Genomic DNA, 7,228 nt, shown 5'->3' on the forward strand with positions numbered 1-7,228 from the left:
CATGATTTCAAAAGGTAAGTTCCAATCAGGTGGTTGAACAATAGGCGCAGTTATCAAAGCCCTCTTAAGTATTTCGAAGGCTTCCTCACAATCATCGTCAAAAACAAAAGGAATATACTTTTGCAAGAGATTGGTAAGAGGCCTAGAAATCTTAGAGAAGTCTTTAATGAACCTTCTATAGAAACCAGCATGACCAAGGAAACTTCTTATACCTTTGATATCTGTGGGGTACGACATTTTCTCGATTGCATCGACCTTAGACTTATCAACTTCAATACCTCTTTCAGAAATTTTATGTCCTAAGACGATGCCTTCATTAACCATAAAGTGGCACTTCTCCCAATTCAAGACAAGATTGGTGTCTTTACATCTCTCTAAGACTCGATCAAGGTTGCTGAGGCAGTCATCAAAGGAAGACCCATTGATGACCCACAAGTATGGGGGATCAATCGTAGTACTTTCGATAAGTAAGAGTGTCGAACCCAACGAGGAGCACAAGGCTCTGATAAACGGATTTCAGCAAGGTAATAACTGCAAGCACTGAAAGTAGCGGTAACAAGTGATTGTGTAGCGAGGTGAAACGTAGCGAGCAAAAAGTGACAAGTAACAAGTAGTAGCAATGGTGCAACAAGTGGCCCAATCCCTTTTGTAGCAAGGGACAAGCCTGAACAAAGTCTTATAGGAGGAAAAACGCTCCCGAGGACACACGGGAATTTCTGTCATGCTAGTTTCATCATGTTCATATGATTCGCGTTCGTTACTTTGATAGTTTGATATGTGGGTGGACCGGCGCTTGGGTACTGCCCTTACTTGGACAAGCATCCCACTTATGATTAACCTCTCTCGCAAGCATCCGCAACTACAAAAGAAGAATTAAGACAAAGTCTAACCATAGCATTAAACTAGTGGATCCAAATCAGCCCCTCACGAAGCAACGCATAGACTGGGGTTTAAGCTTCTGTCACTCCAGCAACCCATCATCTACTTACTACTTCCCAATGCCTTCCTCTAGGCCCAAATATGGTGAAGTGTTATGTAGTCGACATTCACATAACACCACTAGAGGAAAAACAACATACATCATATCAAAATACCGAACGAATATCAAATTCACATGACTATTATCAGCATGACTTATCCCATGTCCTCAGGAACAAAAGTAACTACTCACAAGACATAATCATAATCATGACCAGAGGTGTAATGAATAGCATCAAGGATCTGAACATAAACTCTTCCACCAAATAATCCAACTAGCATCAACTACAAAGAGTAATCAACACTACTAGCAACCTTACAAGTACCAATCGGAGTCGCGAGACGAAGATTGATTACAAGAGATGAACTAGGGATTGGAGAGGAGATGGTGCTGATGAAGATGTTGATGAAGATGTTGATGAAGATGCCTCCCCTACGACGATAGGAGTGTTGGTGATGAAGATGGCAACGATTTCCCCCTCCGGGAGGGAAGTTTCCCTGACAGGATCGTCCTGCCGGAGCTCTAGATTGGATCTGCTCAAGTTCCGCCTCATGGCGGCGGCAAAACCACGAAAAAGCTCCCTCTTGATTTTTTCCAGACCAGGACGCTTCATATAGCAAAAGAGGGGGGCTAGTGGGCCTTCAGGCAGCCCACAAGCTTGCCCACTGCCACCAGGGGGGTGGCGGCGGAGTGGGGGCTTGTGGGGCCCTGGTGGCCCCCCTCCGGTAGTTCTTTCGCCCAGTATTTTTAATATATTCCAGAAAAAATCCACGTAAATTTTCAGGGCATTTGGAGATGTGCAGAATAGTGGACTAGGATTTGCTCCTCTTCGAGTCCAGAATTCCAGCTGCCTGAATTCTCCCTCTTCAAATAAACCTTGCAAAATAAGAGAGAAAAGGCATAAATATGGTACCACAAGTAATATAACAGCCCAAAAAGCAATAAATATCAACATGAAAGCATGATGCAAAATTGACGTATCAACTCCCCCAAGCTTAGACCTCGCTTGTCCTCAAGCGAAAACCAAGTTCCATAAACATGTCCACATGTTTGGGGACGAAGGTGTCGATAAAACATAATACGGACATGAGGGCATCATGATCACACATAGAACAACAATATATCATAAAGATTCTTATGGGAAAGTAACAATTCCTTCACAAAGCAAAGCATGAAGCAAAAACCTTACCGAGAAGTGACCAACAATAGTCCATAGTCATTGAAGCAATTGCAATTTATCACAACATCAGAAAGAGTCAAATAAGATCTTGTAAGTCAAACCCACATACTCAATCATCTCTTTTGTTTTCCACAATTGTTACAACTCACATGGTACTCATGGTGTCAAAGTTCCAGCTGGACATAGAGGAAGATAGGGGCTTATAGTTTTGCCTCCCAACCATTTACCTCAAGGGTAAAGTCAACAACAATAAAGCATGAGTACTCAACTCCAAGTTGATATATGAATATAGATCTTTCCCAAACATGTGACGGTAGCCAAGACAAAGGCAAAAAGGGAATTGGTGATGATCACCATGACTCTTACAAGGGTAAAAAGTAAAGGTTCAACATAGGCCCTTCGCAGAGGGAAGCAGAGGTTGTCATGCACTTTTGAGGTTTGAATGCGTGTCCTCTTAGTGCGGAGGAACGTCACTTTGTATTGCCTCCTATGACAAAGAACTTTATTATGCAGTCTGTCGCTTTATATCTTCCTCATCACAGGTTCGTACAAAGCTTAGTTTCCACACACTAATAGATCATACATATTAGAGAGCATTTTTTATTGCTTGCACCAATGACAACTTACTTGAAGGATCTTATTCAATCCATAGGTAGGTATGGTGGACTCTTATGGCAAAACTGGTTGGAGGTTTATGGATGCACAAGTAGTATCTCTACTTGGTGCGGGAGTTTTGGCTAACATGAGGTGGAAGCAATCGTCACATGCTAAGGGATCTCTAATCATATAACATTGTTTGGAACCAAGCAAACACAATTCATTATGTTGTCTTCCTTGTCCAACATCTACTCCTAGGCATGTAATAGTTTGGTGAGTGCTCACAATTGTAAAAAATGTCTAAGATGATATATTTGTATGTGAACCTCTCTTTCCTTATTACTTCTTATTAATTGCAACAATGACTGAGGTCTATGTTTATTTATTCTCAACAAGTTTCAATCGTCATACGTGTCCTAAGTGAAGTTATCACTTTCCATAAGATCGTCTCATGATCTTTCATGCTATCGTTCTTTTCATACTTTTGATCGTGGCACACAGCAAAGCCCTTGACTATGACACTCTTTATTATATAGCTCGTAAGCTCGAATACATCGGGGGAGAGACAAAAGCAAAAGACTCAAACTAAAAACTAAAGACTTATTCCTCTAAAAGAAGAAATAAAAACTGAAAAGGAAAGAACTAAAACAAAGGTAAAAACAAAAGATATAAAGGTGATACGATACCGGGGCAACTCCCCCAAGCTTGGCAGAAGCCAAGGGGATTGCCCATACCAATGCTTAGTTGTCTCCCTTTGGTGGTGATGGTGGTGGTGTTGGAGTAGTCTTGAGCTTGTCTAATTTCCACTTGAGCAAAAAGTTATGCTCCCTTAGATCGTCATTTTCCTCCTCAAGTTTCAAAACTCTATGGCAAAGCTCATGCTTACTCTCCTGCAAGAAACGAGAAGGGATAAAAAAGGTCTTAGGCTCCTTCCTATGGTCAGGGAGGCTTAACTTCTTGAACTCCACATGGGTGTTTGCAGGTTGAGGTAGAGGAGCCTCCTCTTCATCGGAACTCATTTGCTCCTTCCCTTTGGGCTCATAGTCCTCTTCCTCATCAGTGGTCCAGCCATATGGTTCCAGGTCCCCATTAATCCTAGAGTTAGCACGATCATCGACCACATAGATCTCTTCTTCTGAATCTTGAGAAGACATCTTGACCTAAATCTGCGGCAGACAACAAGCTCGAAACGAAAACAAAGGAAAACTGCGCGATACAGAGATCAAAACCTTCGGGCGACTATATATGGATTTTTTCTGGGCCAGAAGGAGTCCTCCGCAAGAAAACGGAGTCCGGGAGGCACGAGAGGTGCCCACAAGCTTGCCCACCGCCACCAGGGGGTGGTGGCGGAGTGGGCCCTTGTGGCTGCCTCGTTCGCTCTCCAGACTGCTTTTTATTTTTCTAATTTTCCAAAAATTCCAAAACTGAGGAAATTTCCTATTGGAAAAGTATCGGAGTCCAATTTCTTGCCGAAACAGATACATCTTCGTTTTCAAGGTCTGAAACAGGCTGATAAACATCCCTTATGTACTCCTCTGGAGTTATGACATTGATGATATTGGTCTTAACATTTATGGGAGTACCAGAGATGTAATGCTTGATTCTCTTCCCATTTACCACTCTAGGAAAATTTCCTTCTGTGTTATTGATTTTGATGGCACCGGAACGATATACTTCCTCGACAACATAGGGACCTTACCATTTAGAGAGAAGCTTGCCTGCAAAGAATCTCAAACGAGAATTGTATAGCAAAACATAATCACCTACATTGAACTCTCGTTTCTGTATTTGTTTGTCGTGCCATCTCTTCACCTTTTCCTTGAACAACCTGGCATTCTCATATGTCTCGGCTCTCCATTCATCTAACGAGTTGATATCAAACAACTGCTTCTCACCGGCAAGTTTGAAATCAAAGTTGAGCTCTTTGATTGCCCAATAAGCTTTGTGTTCCAGCTCAAGAGGTAAATGACAGGCTTTACCGTAAACCATTTTATACGGTGACATGCCCATGGGATTCTTATAAGCAGTCCTATAAGCCCATAGTGCATCGTCAAGTTTGCTAGACCAGTTCTTTCGAGATCTATTGACGGTCTTTTGTAGGATCAACTTGATCTCCCTATTACTCAACTCAACTTGACAACTAGACTGAGGATGATAAGGAGATGCAACTCTATGGTTGACATCATACTTAGCTAGCATCTTACGGAAAACACCATGAATGAAGTGTGAACCGCCATCAGTCATCAAGTATCTAGGGACTCCAAATCTTGGGAATATGACTTCTTTAAGCATCTTAATAGAGGTGTGGTGATCAGCATTTTTAGCGGGGATAGCTTCTACCCACTTAGTAACGTAATCCACATCAACTAAGATGTGAGTGTACCCATTGGAACTCGGGAAGGGTCCCATATAATCAAAGCCCCAGACATCAAATGGTTCAATGACAAGTGAATAGTTCATAGGCATCTCGTGACGCTTACTGATGTTCCCTATCCTTTGGCATTCGTCACAAGACAAGACAAACTTACAGGCATCCTTGAAGAGAGTGGGCCAATAGAAACCTGATTGCAATACCTTATGGGCAGTTCTATCTCCAACATGGTGTCCTCCGTAGGCTTCGGAATGACACTTCTGCAGGATTTGTCCCTGTTTATGTTCAGGCACACAACGTCTAATAACACCATCTACTCCTTCCTTATAAAGGTGAGGATCATCCCAAAAGTAGTGTCTCAAATCAAATAAAAATTTCTTCTTTTGTTGATAGGTGAAACTGGGTGGTATGTATTTGGCTACGATATAGTTTGCATAATCGGCATACCACGGTGCACTATGAGAAGTGCGGATGATGTTTAATTGCTCATCAGGAAAGCTGTCATCAATAGATAGTGGGTCATCAAGGACATTCTCTAGACTAGACAAGTTATCTGCTACAGGGTTATCAACACCCTTTCGGTCAACGACGTGCAAATCAAATTCCTGTAGCTTTAAAATAATCCATCATCCTAGCAGGGTATGGTGGTTTCTCAGTGTAAGCACAAGGAACAACAGGATCACTAAAAGCTATGATTTTCTCCTCAACTAGATTGGTTTTGGCTATGTTGCTTTCTATAGGAGGATGATATTTAAACCACTTCTCTTTGGGAAGATCAACATGAGCAGCAAAAGATTCACAAAGAGAAGCTACTATCTCAGAGTCAAGTCCATACTTAGCGCTAAAATCTCTATAAGTGTTTGTCTCAACAAAAGATTTAACGCAATCAAACTGGAAATTCATACCTGACTCCTTACCTTCCTCCAGCTCCCAATCTTCAGAGTTGTGTTTGATTCTCTCAAATAAATTCCACTTGTGATCAATATCCTTCTTCATAAAAGAACCGTCACAAGAAGTGTCAAGCATGGTACAATCTTCATGAGAAAGCCGAGCATAAAAGTTTTGAGTGATGATTTCTCTCGAGAGCTCATGATTGGGGCATGAATATAACATTGATTTAAGCCTCCCCCAAGCTTGATCTATGCTTTCCCTGTCATGAGGCCAAAAGTTATAAATAAAGTTCCGATCACGATGTACTAAATGCATAGGATAGAACTTTTGATGAAATTCCAATTTCAACCGATTGTAGCCCCATGATCCAGCATCATCACATAGCCTATACCATGTCAACGCCTTCTCCTTCAAAGATAAATGAAAGACTTTCTTCTTTACCTCATCCTCGGGCAAACCTGCAAGCTTAAACAAACCACAAACTTCATCTACATAGATTAGATGAAAGTCTGGATGTGAAGATCCATCTCCTATAGAAGGATTAGCCAGCAGTTTCTCAAGCATACCCAAAGGAATTTCATAAAAGATATTTTCAATAGGTACCTCAGGTTGAGGAGCAACTCCTCGTGCTTCCGTTCATGGTGAAGATACCCCGAACAAACTCCTCAAAGGAAGAGTTTCCATAGTGACAAGTGACAATAAATTTCAGCACAGTATATAAATGTTTCCTTACCAATTTCCACTTACCAAAGGCACTTCACTCCCCGGCAACGGCGCCAGAAAATTGTCTTGATGACCCACAAGTATAGAGGATCAACCGTAGTCCTTTCGATAAGTAAGAGTGTGATACGTCTCAAACGTATCTATAATTTTTTATGGTTTCACGCTGTTATCTTGCCTTCTTTGTATGTTTTATGTACCTTTTTATATCTTTCTGGGACTAACTTATTAATTAGTGCCAAGTGCCAGTTCCTGTTTTTTCCGTGTTTTTGACTCTTTTCAGATCTGATTTTGGAACGGAGTCCAAACGGAAGAAAAACCCCGAAATGATTTTTTCCCGAACGGAAGAAGTCCAGGGGGCCTTTGGGCCAAGCGAGGTGGGCTCCAGGGAGCCCACAAGCTCCCACCACGCCACCAGAGGGAAGGCGGCGGTGGGCAAGCTTGTGGCCACCCTGGCCGCCCCCCGACCTAGGTCTTGCGCCTATATATT

The sequence above is a fragment of the Hordeum vulgare genome, chromosome 3H, assembly GCF_904849725.1.
Source record: "Hordeum vulgare subsp. vulgare chromosome 3H, MorexV3_pseudomolecules_assembly, whole genome shotgun sequence".
Lineage (NCBI taxonomy): Eukaryota > Viridiplantae > Streptophyta > Magnoliopsida > Poales > Poaceae > Hordeum > Hordeum vulgare.